Here is a 17,143-nt window from a genome sequence, read left to right as displayed (position 1 = left end):
TAATACTATCACATTGGAGGGAAAGGATTACAACGTGTGAATTTGGGGGGTTAAATTCAGTCCATAACAATGATGAACACACAAAAAAATCAAGCAGTACAGCATCATAGATAAATACCAGGGTCAGATTCTTCAGCAACGTGTAGGATGACCAACTTGTCTCGGTTTGTCCAAGACATTCCCACTTTGAACACTGAAAGTCCTTTGTCCTGAAAGACCGTTTGGTCCTGAGCAAACCAAGATGACTATTAACCTTAATAGTGTGTTGCCTTGTTCAAGTCATTTATTTTCTCTAATTCTCAGTTTCTTAATCTCTAAAATGGGGGTAATAATAGCACCTGCCTAAGGGTTATTATTTAAATGAGTTAATGCATTGACAACACATAGGGAAGTTAAATAAATGAGCTATTGTCATTCTTATTATTGGCCAGTGTATTTTGTTTAACAGTGAGTCACAGGGAATTAAATGAAAGGAGGAAAGCAGGACTAAGTAAACATGTCAGTGGCAAAGCTCAAGGCCCCCAGTATAGTCATTTCATGGCTAAGGCTGCTCTCCTTGAGTCATTGATAATAGAGACCAGGACAGAGGAGTGAGTGTGCAGGACATGTTTAGTCCTCTAAGCACAGTCCAGGGCACTGTGGCATGTGAGCAAAGGTGCCAAAAGCAGACCAGATCAAGAGCCACAATGCATCCACCATTCTGAGGTACAGCCACCCTTCAGTTACCTCGGGTTATCCAGCCCAACTGAGGGCAGGGCAGATGATCTAAATCCTCCTTTTAATCATTGGATCATTATCAGGCCTTTGGAAAAGCCATCTTAAAAGGTAGAGCCATTTTGAGGTCTGAACTTTTTGTTGCCAAAGAAGAGGGAATTTCTCAAGTACTTGGTGAATCCAGTTTATAAACTTAGTCATTCAATAAAATGTATTGAACGTGTATTAAGTGCTGTGCTAGGGATACAGAGACAATGGGACCGTGCTTGCCCTCAGGTATCTCCCAGTCTAGTGTTGACTGTAAGGTAAGGCATAAGGCAGACAACTATTTATAGGTTCTGTTATTGGCTGGTACGTCAGTTGATGTACGTGACGTTTCACATAAAGGTGGTCACAGTGGTACATCCAGAGATAGCAGATACTCCAGTAATGGCCTTGCCCCAGGACTTTGTACAGGTGTATAGTAACTGCACCCTGGTTTGTGGGCAAGAGTAAGAGAAACAATACAGTCAAAACACAGGGTGTCGGCACCATAGAGAAGTTGAAAAGCTACCTATTGCCTCTTCTCATCCTTTGGTCTCAGCTCAAATGTCTCTTCCTCCGAGTGACCTGCGCATCTTCTCTAAAGTCATCCACCCCTGCCCACTGATAACCTTTTGTTTTTTTTCTCGTTTGTTTCCTTCAAAGCACTGATTATAACTGTTAAGTTATTTGATTTACTGGTATTAGTCAGAGGACAACCTAAACTGCTATGACAAAGAGATAAAAAAAAATACAGTGGCTCAGAAGAGCTGGAATTTTATTTCTCTTTTATTTAACAGCCCAGAAGCAGGTGAGAGTCTGTCCCAAGAAGTCATCCAGGACTTGATTCCTTCTATTATTGCCCATCACTCCCTCAAGGGTCAGCTTCCTCTGCTAGACCATGTTGGTGGGCCAGCTCACAGAAAGGGCTTAGAAAGGGTGGAGGGTAACCAGCTTCTTCTTTAAAGACAGGATCCAGAAACAACACACATGGCTTTTGTTCACATCCCAGTCATGTGTCCATACCTAGAGGGAGGTTGGGGAGTATCGTATTTAGCTGGATGACCATATGGTAGATTCGTGGGGGGGTGGAGTTTGTCTATTGCTAAAGGAGAGAGGGATAGGATAATTAGCAGTCCCTTTCATGCCTGCATAGTTGTGTTTTTGTTCATTTGTGGTTTGTTTCTGTCTTCTGCGGGGCCAGGACCTACATGTCCATTTCATTCACTGTTATTCCCCTAGAAACTTGGATAAGTACCTAGCACATAGTAGGCACTCAGTATATATTGGATGAATGAAGTTTAAAAACATTGAAAGATAAACACTGATTTTTAAATAAAAATCACATTTGTTATATTATTATTAGGTTTGGCTTCAAAATATTTATTGATTAACTTGATGGAAGCTTTAGGCATTAGCAGGGTGACTGGCAGGCACATAGCAAGTATTCAACAAATGATAAATTACCTTCTGTTTCTTTTAGTCAAGAAGAGAAGATTCATAGAGGATATAAAGATATATTAAGAAATAATATTGAAACCGTTAATTTTGCAATTCACAGAAGAAAGCTGAAGTATTAAAGAATTGAATTAAAGGACTCCCTTAAAGGTGCCTGGTTCACTCAGTCAGTTAAGTGCCAGATTCTCTATTTCTGCTCAGGTCATGATCCCAGGGTCATGAGACTGAGTCCCCTCTGGGTCCCGGCTCAACATGGAATCTGCTTGTCCCACTCCCTGCCCCTATCCCCGCTCACGCTCTCTCTCTCAAATAATTTTTTTTAAATCTAAAAAAAAAAAAAAGAAAAAAAAAGGAATTCCCTTAATGAGAATCATTTTCAAAGGTCTCTCTGAGATCTTCTGACAAACAATTAGCATCAGCTAATAGGCAGCTGTATAGCTGTTTGAACCCTTGGTTTCTTTTCAAAATATGAACATCTGCCTTACAAACTTCCAGGTAAATAAAAAATACAGCCACCTTTGAACAGCCTAGGTTGGAACTGTAAGGGTCCACTTATATGAGAATTTTTGGATAAATATAGTACAATACCATAAATGTATTTTCTCTTTTGATTTTCTTTAGCTTATTTGGTCGTAAGAATACAGTATATAATCCAGTTAGCATACAAAATATGTATTAATTGTTTATGTTACTGGTGAGGTTTCTGATCAACAGTGGGCCATTAGTAGTTAAGTATCGGGGACTCAAAAGTTATATATGGATTTTTGACTGTGCAGGGAGTCGGCACCCCAACCCCCGCTTCATTCAAGTGTCAACTGTAATATGTTTGAATAGCATACGTGGGTTTGGAGCAAAAATAACAAAGATAGAACAGAAGGTATACATCAACTCTGGCCCTGTTTCTACACAGTTTAGGAAAGAGGAAACGTGATTCTCTGTTTTCTTTCTAAATGCTCTCTTCAAGAAACATTTATTTTGAAAAACTACTTTCTGTTGAGGGACAGATTAAAATTCCAGCTAATTGCAGGCAACTGGGTGGCTCAGTGATTGAGCATCTGCCTTTGGCTCAGGTTATGATCCTGGGGTCTTGGGATAGAGTCTACATCAGGCTCCCTGTGGGGAGTCTGCTTGTCCCTCTACCTATGTCTCTGCCTCTCTCTTCATGTCTCTCATGAATAGATAAAATCTTAAAAAATAAAAAAAATAAAATTCCAGCTAATTGTTAACCAATTTTTTAAAAACACACACTTAAATAGAATTGACTTTTGTTTGTGGCCCAATCTGTTAATTCAGTGCTTAACTAGAACAGAGTACAGTCGTAGGAGTCATGATTGGAGGGCTCCAAACACCAGATGCAGATGATGTCCTGCGGATTATCTTAAAGAGTTTTTAAAAACTATGAAAATTTAATTTTCATAGTTTTTAAACTCATCTTGAATTATTGACACAGTAATTTGTTACTGGTTCCTCTTCCAGGACACATTTGATGGTGGTTTCTGCTCTCATTTTATGAGATCTTACAGGGCAAAGAAATGCAGTAGCCTCTGCAAGCTTTTATTTATTTGTGGTTTTCCTCAGGCAATTTCAACTGTTCACACAGTAGCTTGTTTAGAGTCAACTTTTTCACCTCAAACATGACAGATTCATTTCAGACTGTTCAAAAAAGATGACTTGTGAGATGGTGTCCAAACTTCAGATGGAATATATAGAAATTCACACAACTTTGTGAATGTGTTTGACTGAACATCAGAGCACCAGAATTCCATCCTCAGAGATTCTTTATTTTATTTTATTTTTTTTAGCTTCTGTGAATTCTTCACATCCTTTGAGATTGAGCTTCAATCCCTGCAATCCTTTGATACTTTCCTAATTGGGCACTTCTGTTGTAAAAAGTCTTTTGTTTGAACTCATCTTCTCTAGTCTCTTTGAGAGCTATTGTGTCTGAGGTCTGGAATTCCAGGCTATGCTTAACTGCAAGTCCTAGTGAATGTTTACTATTTTTTCATAGCATCTGCTGGAACCACTCTTTTTCTTAGCCTCTGTACTGTTGAATCCTGCTCCTTCTTTGCCTGGTTTTCTTTTGATTCTTCCATTTTGACACAAAGAAGAATTTTTACCAGGGCCATTTTCAAATAGCTATGTAGTAAAGTACAAAGATAGTTAAAAATATTTACATTCTTGACCTCAGTGGTCGGTCCTATCAAAAAGTTATGTTCTCAAAAGATGTTCATTGCATCATAATTCATAACAGCAAAAGAATAGTGATATCTACATGTCCAACAAAAGGGGAATGCTTGAATGAATTTTACAACATTCATTCTATGGAATACTGACTTTCTAAATATAAAGTAGATCTCTCTCTCTCTCTCTCTCTCTCTCTCTCTCTCAGAGAGACCAGGAAATAGGGATAGAGACTAACTTTTTAACTTGTGTATGTTTATATTTTTTAAAAATGTTACCGTGACCATGTATTATTACTTTTACAATTTAAAAATAAATCACAAATTTATTTGACATGACCCCCAACCTATATACTGCCATTGTGGAAGCTATTTATGGACTAATCACTCTGAAACAATCACTGGATCCCTACGTCCCACCACCTTTACAGAACCCTCATGCCAGCTCCATAATCCCAGCCACTCCTTCTGACCTGAGTTTCCTCTGCTTCCCAAACTCTTCTGTTGGAGTCGGGATTCTTCTCTACTCATTATTTTGCCCTTGACTTTGCTATTATCTCTGCCCCTAAAATAACTTCCAACTGCTTCCCTTTGTCTCTTTAAAACCATACCTATTTTCAAAGCCCCAGAGCAAGTCTCACTATTCTCTGAACAGCAGCCCTTCTCCAAATTCCTAAAAACACAATGTAGGGGACGCCTGGGTCACTCAGTTAAGTGTCCCACTCCACCTCAGCTCGGGTCTTGATCTCAGGGTTGTGAGTTCAAGCCCAGCATAGAGCCTACATAAAAGTAATTTAAAGAAGAACCCCACAGTGTATTTTTATTGATCATTTAGGTAGGTTACACTAGAAAAATGGAATATTTTAGTTACTCCCTTAGGATGTGCAGGTGATTGAAATTTTGCATGAATTTCAGAAATTACGTATACTTTGAATCTATTGCTTGTTGTTTATTGTCCTTTTTCTTCCTGTGGATAAAAGGAAAGAAAGTAGAAAGAAAAGAAATATTGCTATAGTTTCCTACCTTAGCACTGAGAACCACTTGGATCAGTACTCCCAAACTCTGGCACATCAATGACTGAGTTATTGTTTTGCTTTAAGCATACAGTTTACCTCAGCCCATAGATCAAAGGGCTTAGAGGAGCAAAATGAATACAGGACATTCATCTTTCTTGTCACTTTCCTTGGTTAGTAGGGCTACCTCTGGGGTCTATTTTTTGTACACCTAGTAGAATGCATTTTCTACATATATTTTGATCTTGATTCTATGTGTATGTGTGAAAGCCAAAGGACCTAACTGATGTGCCCCCAAATTCCAGTTTTAAGCTAATTTGTCCCAAGATGTCGTTCACCTATTTCGGTTGTATAAGATATATTCCAGCATGAAATTATGTTTGAAATTAGGAATGCTCAAAACCCCCAAATTAAATTTCAAATATTCCATGACTAGCAAAACATAGGAGTTAGATTTTGAGAACTTGAGGAAGAATAAATGCTGTACAAAGGCAAAATGGCAGCTAATGATAATTACATTTCAAAGTAAAAGGCTTGTCTTCTACCCAGGTACTTCCAAAAGGAGGTCATCCTAAGAGTTTTTAAAATCCACTTTGATAGACTCTCAGTTAAATCAGAAGTCCTAGAACACACACTCTCTTGTCACAACCACTTAATGATTTATGTAAGAAATCAACATTGATCAGCCACTGAGTCTTTGTGCAGAGATCGTGCAGACAGTTTCTTTCTACTTGACTGCGTTATTAGCTGTGACGTGACTCCAAATCAGATCCATCTAGCTTTGCTTAAGAAGCCAGCCACAAACCGTTTAGTCTACTTTAATCCTCCAGGCAATTCTGAGAATAGTGCTAATCGCATCTGCTTTGCAGTCCAATTGCCCTAAATCCAAGTTCTGGTCTTGTCATTTCTGGTTGTGTTCCTCAGAGCAAATTCCTTGACCTCTCAAAGCTTCAATAGCATGAGTGTGGTGGGAAAAAAAAGAAATAAAGAGTCCCATAAACTGTTGAAGCTTAAAATGAGACAATCCATTTAATTATTTTGTTTGAAGCATAGTGAGCATGTAACTTAAATGTTATTGTTGTTATCTTCCTCTTTTCCTGAGAGTTTAATGACATTAAAGGTCAGTAACATGATGAAGATGGAACTCCAAGTCTTCTTGACGTCTGTGATTTTTTTGTCCCAAAATGCCATACCCAGAAGCATACCACACCATACACCATGCCATGTATTTCCATGTCATGTCATGCCACAATATACCCCAATACAGCACGTGGCACCACACAGCATACCACACCGCACCATGACATGCCATAACATATTTCATAACACATCATGACACATCACATGCCATGTCATCTTTCTAGCAGTATTATTCCCCAGTTGTCATCCATATTTGTCCTTCCTTATGGACCTCTCAAAGCTTTATGTGACATTGTTTTAGATCCCAGTGGCCTTTGTTCAATAACCAACTCTGGCACGAAATCCAAGACTTTCAGCAGAGGATGCAAGCCTGTGGCACAGGTGTGTGTCCACCTGAAGAATATCTTTTTTTGTTCTTGTTTTTGTTAAGACACAGTATGGACTGGTGGCAGCCCTACAAGAATGGCTGTAGGCTTTGTGGCCATACATTTCCCTTAATAAAACACATTCTAATGAGAAGACCCCAACTCCAACACTAGCATTAGCTTGATTTTGTGGATTATTCCAGACTGAAGTAAATCCCCCTTTTTAGGGTTTCTTCGAGGTGTTCTACATGATAGATGCAAGTCATCAACAATTATCATGAATATTCTTTGCCTCTGACTTTAATGTCTTTCAAGCTTATGAAATACACCCAGTACAATGGCTAAAATACATTTTGAAATTATGCATTTATTTAGAGAAATAAAACAACGTATATATTCACATGTTTTGGTTAGCTGCATATGCAATAGGGGTTAATAGTGCAGAGTGTCAGGTCTAAAAGTTTGTGAATCAAGAAACAGACTCTTAACTCTAGAGAAAAAACTGATGGTGACCAGAGGGGAGGTCAGTGAGGGATGGGTGAAATAGGCAATGGGGATAAAGGGGTGTACTTGCTGTGATGAGCACTGGGTGATGGATGGAAGTGGTGGAATTGCTATATTGTACACCTGAAACTAATATTACATTGTGTGCTAACTATACTGGAATTAAAATTAAGTTAAACTTAAAAGTTTATGAATAAAAATAGGAAATTTACATCAAGGGAATCAAAACCAGACAGGGAATCGTCTCTATGCTCACTGACTTGTAGTCAGGTCTAGCTCAGATTTTAGAGGGAACAGGAGAGACTGCAGTGTATCCATCCCCCAACGGAAACCAGTATAATGAGCCTGGAAACATATTTATTCATTCCATAAGTATTTACCAAACAAAATCTATTTGCTAGCAGGTATGCATAGCCTGAGGAAAGCAGTGACTACAAGGTGTGATCTGTGTCTCTTCGGAACTCAATGCGGAGAGAACAAAACACAAGAAGGAGAGAATGAAGGGTTTTAGCCTGGGCCATCAGAACCAGGAAGAGGACCTGTCTGCCTTCACATCTTTGAGTGTCTGTCATGTGGAAGAAGGAAGCTAGGTTGAGGATTCCCATCAGAGCTAATGCAACACTATTACTATCATCCTACATTGTTTTCTTTTTCTTTGTCTTAACATAAAATTAAATTTTTAAGTAGTATACATTCTTTTGTTGGAAAAGGAAAACCATTTTTAAAAAGAAGGATACAATGAAAAGTCTCCCTTCTATTCCTGTTATTCTCTATTCCTGTCCCAAACCCATGGTTAATAAATAATTTCTCATGTATTCTTTCAGTGTTTCTTTACGCAGACACAAACAAATACAAATATATAGTCCTAGTTTTTCATTTTCTTACAAGAAAGTTAGCATTCTGTGTATCTGTATTTATATCTATAACATATTTTCTGCATCTTACTTTTTCAGTTAATAGTATTTATCTGGGGATCCCTGGGTGGCGCAGCGGTTTAGCTCCTGCCTTTGGCCCATGGCGCGATCCTGGAGACCCGGAATCGAATCCCGCGTCGGGCTCCCGGTGCATGGAGCCTGCTTCTCCCTCTGCCTGTGTCTCTGCCTCTCTCTCTCTCTCTGTGTGTGACTATCATAAATAAAAAAAAATAAAAAATAAAAAATAAATAAATAGTATTTATCTGGAAATCTTTCCATATTAGTACATGGATATTGTCTTCATTCCTTCATAGAACCACACAGTATCTATGTATAAAAGTACATAATTTGTTTGACTAGGCCCTGATCATGGATATTTGGGTTGATTCCAGTTTTTATTATTTCCAGCTATGCTGTGATGAATAGCTTTGTTCATGTTCACTTTAAACATGTGCAAGGATGTCTATAGAATAATTTCTCTAAGATTGCTGGCTCAAAGAGTAAATGAATTTATAATGTGGAGAGACACTGCCAAATTGCTTTCCCTAGGGGTATATCATATTCCCATTGTACCAGCCTGCTAGCCTGCGCTTAGTATGACAGTGCCTGTTTCCCCCAGGCTCACCAAACAGTGAGTGGGTTGTCAAACTTTTGAGTTTTACCTGGTCTGAAAATGGAGAAATGTCATTTTAGGGTGTAGGGTTGTTTTAACTTGCCTTTTTATGTTCTGGGGTCATTTATATTGACTTTTCCATGCAATGTGCTTATTCTTGTCCTTTGTCTATTATTGAGTAAATGGATAGATGGCTTTTGCTTCTTGATTTCTAGGAACTCACTATATATTAGGGGGATTAGCTCTTCATATGCCATATTGTTTACCAATTATTTCAGGTGTTTGTTTCTACAGATAGATTATGAAGACATACCTGGGGGAAAGGCTGAAAGCAATAGAGAGTTATATTTAAGCTAAATTTAAAAAATAATAGTGAGCCTTTCATATATATCAGCATAATGCTTAGTGTTTTGATTTCAGTATCTTTGTTTAGTTTTTGCAAAAATCCTAAGAGATGGTAATTATTGTTAATAGACGAAGCTGAAGTAAAAAGACATTAGGAAATCTGCCCCTGTTCACACAGGAGTGAGTCAGTATTCAAAGTGCTGCACTTGACCCCACAGCATAGGCTCTTAACTACAACACAACACTTATTAATAATTCAGCTTGCATAGTAAGCAGTGAGATGCCATCAATGCAAATATTCACACTAAAGTTGGGAAATGGTCAATCCTTAATCTGGTGGATGAGATTTTGGGATTAGATGACTTCAAAGAACCCCACCCCCCAACATGCTTTTTATTTTTTAGAGAGAGAGAGAGAGAGTGCATGCGTGAGAGAGAGAGAGAGAGAGTGCATATCAAGGGGAGAGGCAGAGACAGAGGGAGAGAATCTGCGTGGACCCAATGTGGGGCTCAATCTCACCACCCTGAGATAATGACCTGAGCCAAAATCAAGAGTCAGTCCCTTAACCAACTGAGCCACCCAGGCACCCCACAAAGAATCATTTTGATCCTTCTTTATTTTTTTCTAATAACACCATGCCTGACCAGAAAGATAAATCAAGATATACTAAATGTCGGGGCTCCATTTGGTACCTCCCTGCTCCAGTTGTGACCTGCCCTGGCATTACTGCCATAAGCAATCATGGGGGACCCAAAATCCTGTTTAGAAACAATGGCTCCATGGTGAATGTTTGTGACACAGTAGATTATTAAGCTTATGTAAGCATAGGAATGTCCTTCATTTTGGTGCTTCACAATGGTTAAGTGTTCAGTAAATTTTAAAAATTGGACTAATACTGATTGATGATAAAGCTCATTCCAAAAGCTCTTGAATATGACCCAATCAGATGGTAATATGGGGATAGTCATCCAGTTAGTATTACTGAGTGTGTGCTATGTGCAAAGCACAGAGCTAGGAACTCAGGGGTGTGAAGAAGTATAAGACATGGTTTTCCACAGTATACAGAAAAAAGATAGGTGCCAACAAAGGCAGAAAAAACAGTGAGCCCTAAATAAATGGTCATGGCCCTTGGAGTAGGGATGAGGGAGAAAGCACTGAGAGCTGGGGAGGCAGGAGGACACTTCCTAGAGGAGACAAGGCATCGCCAATGACTTTATTTGGACTTGGGATGGAGTAAAAGAGCCTTTCAGTTCAAGGGGAGAGCTTGAGCAAAGGGTATAGAAGTTGAAATTCTCATGTTTGTGGGCTTGAACAAGTGTGTTTCCTGAACAGGCTCAGAAATAAAACCATAAAGGCAGACTGGGACCTCATCGAAGAGGATCCTGAATTCTAAGTGATAGAATGGGCAGAGACAGCCACCAAAGATTTTGGAGCAGAGAAGTGACATGTCAAAGGAGGGCTTTAGGGAAATGAATATGGTAGCCATGTGCAGGGTGACACACAGAAGGAAAGGTGAGGCTGGAAGCCAGACACATAGGAACCTTTCATAGCCGTTCAAGTGGAGGGTGATTTGAGTCCACTGAGGAGGCAGCGATGGAATGGGAGTAAGGGAGAAAGATCACATAAAAGGAACTATGGGCGTTAGCTAGATGATTCTATGTGGGGGGAAGGAGCAAATGAGCCATTAATTACAAATACATAGTATACCTTTAAAAATATTTACTTAAATTCAATTTGCCAAAATATAGTATAACACCCAGTGCTCATCCCATCACGTGCCCTCCTTAATGCCCATTACCCAGTCACCCCATCTCCCCACCCATCTCCCCTTCTGCAACCCTTTGTTTCCCAGGGTCAGGAGTTTCTCATGGTTTATCTTCCTCTCTAATTTTTCCCCACTCAGTTTTCCTCCTTTCCCTTATGAACCCATTCACTATTTCTTATATTCCACATATGAGTGAAACCATATAATAATTGTCTTTCTCCAGTTGACTTATTTCACTCAGCGTAATACCTGCCAATGTACCTTTTCTTTCTGTTCATGTATACATAGCATTGAAATAATGTGACAAAAAAACATTATTTTCCTCTTTGGAAATCAGAGAGCAATATTCTATGCACAAATGATAAATAGGCTGGGATAGTTATTGTGTATGTTCCAAAGGTAATTCTTTGCATGGCAGAAGTAACTTAGAGCTTTCTCTGTAAAGCATCAGGGTAGATAGCATGCGCCTGAATTAGGTGAGCAGATTAGATAGTGATGATGATTATAGAACTCTGTGAATATACAAAAATTGCAGAACTATACACTTTACGAGGGAATTTTATGGTTTGTGAATTGTAAAACAGTAAAGCTGTTTAGAAAGGCAGGCTGTAGGAAGTCCATGTAGGATTTTAGGAACCTTTTCTTAATATCTAAGGAAATTATAAATGTTTACCTCCTCTTTCCTCCCAAACATGATTGTCCCCCAAAGAAGGTCATAGAATCACATTTTCACCTTTAGACAAAATATATCCCACACTTCCAAGCTCATCAGAATTTCCACTCCCATTCCATCTCTGTGCTCTGCAGCTTTATGCTTTCCAAGGCACCACTGAGAACAGTCAGAGAAACTTAAACAGTGGTTTGTCTGCCAGGCCAGGTTTTTCCCTCTGCTAAAGTGAAAACTCCACAGGCAGGGCAAGTCCTGGCTTTTCATATGGTGTGGGGGGGGGGGGGGGGGCGGGGGAACAGCGACAAAAACCCCAAAACTTGCTGAATCTTTTTTTATTAAACATTAATTTTGCAATCTCAACAGCTAAATCTATTATCCTGACAGGCAAGCTTTAAATAAGGCAGGAAATTGGAGAAAGAAAGAGTAGTTACTCATATTCTTAAACCCCAAACTTGCCATCAGCTTTGGCTTAGCGTCTTTTGTTAGAGAATGCAGGCTCATTTTTCTTGTTTTTACTTTAATCACATAGATAAAATTTTAAAGAATGGGTATACCTGGATTTTTCAACACCCATTTTTTATGTTAAATCACAGACCACTTAATTTCAGGAGGAGAATGTTTTCTAGGTGACATGGAGGCTCCCGGAGCCTCCCTGGTATAGTCATCCCTCATAAATGGCTCTGTTGTCAAATGTGTCACAGCCTCCATACTGTGGGCCTGCTGATATCTCAGTGCTCAGAAAAGATGAGTGGGAGTTTCAGGGAAAAAGCCTTACAGCCTAAACTGTGCAGGCTACAGCCATCCATCACACAGGCAGCCTAAGGGCAGATGATTGTAGGGAAAAATGAATGCAGATTCACTCAGGGTCACTGCTTCTGGCCTTTAATTCTTGAATTTTAATGTGTATCTCTCATTCCACCCCCACTGCCATTCCAGTTTGTTTGTTGTTTGTTTACCATATCCCCTTTTAAAAATATATTTCTCAATTTAATGGGACTAATGTCCCTTATATCTGTAAGTATTGGTTCTATTCAAACAATCATTGGTGTTTTCTGTTTTGTTTTGTTTTTAATCCAGAGAGAAGGGTAAACCAGATTTTTCTTTTTTTACCCCCCCTTTTAAAAAAATATTTTAAACCAGATTTCTCTAATGGAGCCTATCTACCTCTGTGCTGAGAAAACCTTTTGGTGTCATCAGTCTTTCTTTCTGGCATTCTCTGTTTCCATTTCAAAGCAGTAAGAGGGGCTTTATTGAGTTATAAAGTATCATCTTAAACCATAAATCCCTTCTCTTAACCCAGAGGAGTCAGAATGAGGTCTATCCACAAGGGGAGAAACCTCACCCATAGGCATTGAATACTTCTGTTCCTTTTTTGTCTATTCTCTTGGTAAGTTTCAACTGTTCATATTCAAGGCAGACATCACCACATGCACAACAGGATCTACGTCAGTTGCATCACTAAAAAGTACTTAAGGAACAACCACTTGCTCATGATGCTGTGCAGACAGCCATGGCCTTGCACTCTGGGGACTTGAGCATTTAAGGCAGATCCCAGAGTGCAACATGAGTGTGCTTTGTCTAGATTTAACTCCTGATCTCACCTCACTACAGATAAAGTACCAAACTAATAGGCAGGTGGGAATGTGTTGCAAATGGCTAGTATCCTTTTTGGAAAATAGAGGTAATAATAAAATCTATAGCTCTCATTTATTGAGTGTGTACTATATGCTCAGTACAGAGCTAAGTGCATTATGTCATTTAATCCTCCTAACAGCCAATACAAGAGGAGCTTTTCCTGCCCACATTTTTAAAATGAATAAACTGACTCACAGAGAGGCTCCCATAGTCTCCCAACCAATAGTTACAAAACTAAGCTGTAGGCCACCAATTCAAGGAACTCAATTCTGTGAGGATGAGTCAGAGTTTTTGGGAATCAAAAATATAAAATTTTTTGATTTTATATCAAAATAGGGAATCAAAATCCTTGTCTGGGCTTGTCTGGGCCAGGGAATCAAAATTCCTTGTCTGGGCCAGGGAATCAAAAATATGAAATAAAATAAAACACTCACCTTTTGTGAAGTCCCAGAATTTGTCTAGCTCATTATTAGTATTTTTGACCTAGGACATGAGTAGACACAAAAGCCTGATTTTATCCACACATGTGATCCAATGACAATAGTTTGAGCTTGTTTTCATTCTTCTTCCACTTAGCTTTTGGCTAGAAATAGTGGCCTATGAGAGTCCTTCAGGGTTTTGTGGAGGTTTTTTCGTTTTGTTTTTGTAAGCACATTCCTAAACACCTACTTGTAAATTGAAATTTTATTTATTTATTTATTTATTTATTTATTTATTTATTTATTTAAAGATTTTATTTATTTGTTCATGAGAGACACACAGAGAGAGGCAGAGACACAGGCAGAGGGAGAAGCAGGCTCCCTGCAGGGAGTCTGATGCGGAACTCGACCCCAGGACCTCGGGATCACAACTTGTGCCAAAGGCAGACGCTCAACCACTGAGCCACCCAGTTGCCAGGCATCAACTGAAGATTGAAGGTTCAATCCCATTTTAAATGCATGCAGGTAACTGAATTCACTGTGCCCTCTGGTCTCGCCGCTGCCTCTTGAGAGAGCATCTGCAGATCCACACATTGACTCTCGATGTACATCTGCCTCCACCCAGATCAAACTTCTAGACAGCCAAGGAAACAGCCAGCGTGAATGAGGAAGTCAGACTTTCCAAGGAATCTTTGGTTATATAAAGAAAGTAGTCATTTCTAGCCCAGACAAGGAAAGCGCTTTTATTTGGTGGATTTGTATTTAACAATGTAACAATATTGGTTCCAACCTGGGGCCACTGGCTTTTGCTCTCTGCCTCAGTTCTCACATTGGGCAGCTCTGCAGGAAGTGCTGACAAGAATTAATTGGCTTTCCTGAGCCTTGAGGCTCAGCTCCACTTCTCTGTTCTAACAATCCCACGAGACTCTGCCCTCACATAATTTACGGTCTAGAAGGACTTTCTAGTTTCACGAGTTCTATCTAACAGGCACTATATAATGTATACACATTTCAGTAAGTTAGGACTTAAGAGAAATGTTCAGGATATTCAGCTCAGTGTAAGAAAATGGGACATTATTTGTTGCTGATTTTATGAGGATCCTAACATGGTCCCATCTAAAATGTGTGGTTTATACAAATGACTTTGTTCTTCTTCGTTTTTGAAAGATTTTATTTATTTTTTTAGAAAGTGAGTGTGAGCAGGCAGAGGGGCAGAGGGAGAGGGAGAGAGAATCTTGAGCAGACTCTCCACCAAGTGCATGGAGCTGGTCGCTGGGCTCGAACTCACGACCCTGAGATCCTGACCTGACCCAAAACCAAGAGTAAGATGCTTAACCAATGGAGCCACCCAGGTTCCCCATGGCTTTGTTCTTCTTCCTCCAGTTGGTGGTATGTGCGGAGTATGGCAACAGGGTCCTGTCAATTTTATGCTGGGCTCTTTGAGCAAGACAAAGCTGACAGAACAAGAATTTCAGGGGTAGGAGTTCTTCTTAACTACTGATTCTATTTATAGACTCACAAATAATGTAAATGTACCCCAGATTCCATTCCCTGAGTTATCATTATATGTCTGGGAAGCCTCATTTCTTTATGGCATCATCTTGGGGAAAATTATATTGAGTCTCTTTTATAGGTTAAGGGATAAGAAGTAAAGGAGGCTGTGTGTGACTCTGGCGGCAGCCAATCAGTGTAAAAGTCAGAGAAGCTTGAAAGGGACTTCTGCAGTTGTGTTATCCAGTCTCCCATTAAATGCTTGCTCCTGCCTAGACAGGTGCTGGGCCCCTCTCTATCTGAGTGCCCCAGGGGATTAAAACACTCTTACTCCTGAGACACAGCACCATCATCTTGTGGAATAACTCTAATTCTAGACTTTTCTTTCACATGACAGATTAAAAACATCCTCTTTGCAACTTGCATCAGTTCTAATTTGTTTTCAGTAGCTGTGTAGGATAAGTCTACTCACCGACTGATTGGTACATTCATTCATTTATTCATTTTGTATCAAGTACCTACTATGTGCACTATAGCGTGCACGACATGAGCCTCAAACTCCAGAAGGTGGCAGGTTAGTAGGACATGACATGGACACATACTGCATAAACAGAATAAATTAGCTGCAACAGTAAAGAGAAAGGAGGACAATGGGAAGGGGTCACATCCTGACAGGTGTGGTCAGCGAATTCATTGTGGAGGAGGAAGCATTTCAAGCTACTTACATTTAATGGCTTGAGGCAGAGATTTGGATGTGAAGATTGGAAGGATAAAGTGTTGGGGATGTGTTGGTTGTTTATATTAGCCAGAGCTCAGAGTTTGAATTGGCGAGTGGAAGGCAGGTCTAGAAGGGCTGACGGAGTGAGTGTGAGGTTGTAAAGGGCTTTGTGTGCCCGGAGTGGAGGCTAAGTGAGAGGAGCAGCCGAGACAGAACTGTGAGTGAGGCTGTATGGCCTTCACATCATCTCAAATGCCCGGCTGCAGAATTTAAGGATTTCCCAGTGAGACAAGGTGGAGCCCTGGGGCCAGTGGCTGTGTATTGGACAGTTGGGTGTAGTAGGAGAACTGATGGCGGGAGACTGTGGGCCATGTGCCAGGTATAGGTGGTCAGGGCCAGAAGCCCTGAGGTGGCTCCTGCAGGGGAAGCATCAGGTGGGAGCTGAATGATAAGGACTCTGCCACAGCCCTTGACACCACCTACTACATATTCTCCAGGAGAGCATCCTCTTCCCCACTCCCCACACTTCCAGGCTCTTTATATCCCTGGGCAAGACCCTCCTTACTTTCTGGTGACTAATTACTTACTAATACATAGAAGTGCTTCCAGAGAATTGTGCTAGAGAATCCCCAGGTCTAGATGTCTGTGGAGAAATACCTCAGGATTGACTCCCCTTGCTTCCAGTGAAGTCTACCTATGGACTGAGCCCATATGGTGAAAGAAACTTTAAAATACTTCCAACCTGTCTTCTCACACAATCCTATTATTTGGCTTTTATTCTGAACTTCAAAATTACCTTCTTTTATTTGGCAAGTATTGGAGTACTTACTATGTGCCAGGCCCTGGTCTAGGTGTCGGGCTACCTTAGTGAATAAAACTGCCCTCATAGAACACACCTCAACAATCAATAAATAGGGAATCAATAAATAGGTTAATTAAGCATATTGTAGAAGGAGACAAGTGTTATGAGAAAAAGAAAAGGTACAGAGAAGGGTAGGAGAGCACAGGGTTGCCAGGGGGGTGAGGAGGGGAGGGCCAGTTGAAATTTGAGAGAGAGAGTAGTCAGGGTCATCTTCCTTAAGAAGGTGACATTTGAGCAGACTTGGTGGTGAAGGGGTCAGGTTGGCAGGTATCTGGGGGAAGAGATCTCCAAGGAAGGAAAACAGCAGGTGCAAGGT

The 17,143-nt window shown here is 40.1% G+C and overlaps 1 protein-coding gene across 3 annotated transcripts in view; it reads left to right on the top strand.

Annotated features, from left to right (window-relative positions):
* Window positions 1-17,143, top strand: part of RTN1 (reticulon 1) — a 216,728-nt gene that overhangs the window by 100,971 nt on the left and 98,614 nt on the right. The gene's annotated exons all lie outside the window — the stretch shown is intronic.

Source organism: Vulpes vulpes, chromosome 6 (assembly GCF_048418805.1).
Source record: "Vulpes vulpes isolate BD-2025 chromosome 6, VulVul3, whole genome shotgun sequence".
In the NCBI taxonomy this organism is placed as follows: domain Eukaryota; kingdom Metazoa; phylum Chordata; class Mammalia; order Carnivora; family Canidae; genus Vulpes; species Vulpes vulpes.
The sequence above is the reverse complement of the archived record's forward strand: the minus strand, read 5'-3'. Positions and strand labels throughout refer to the sequence as shown.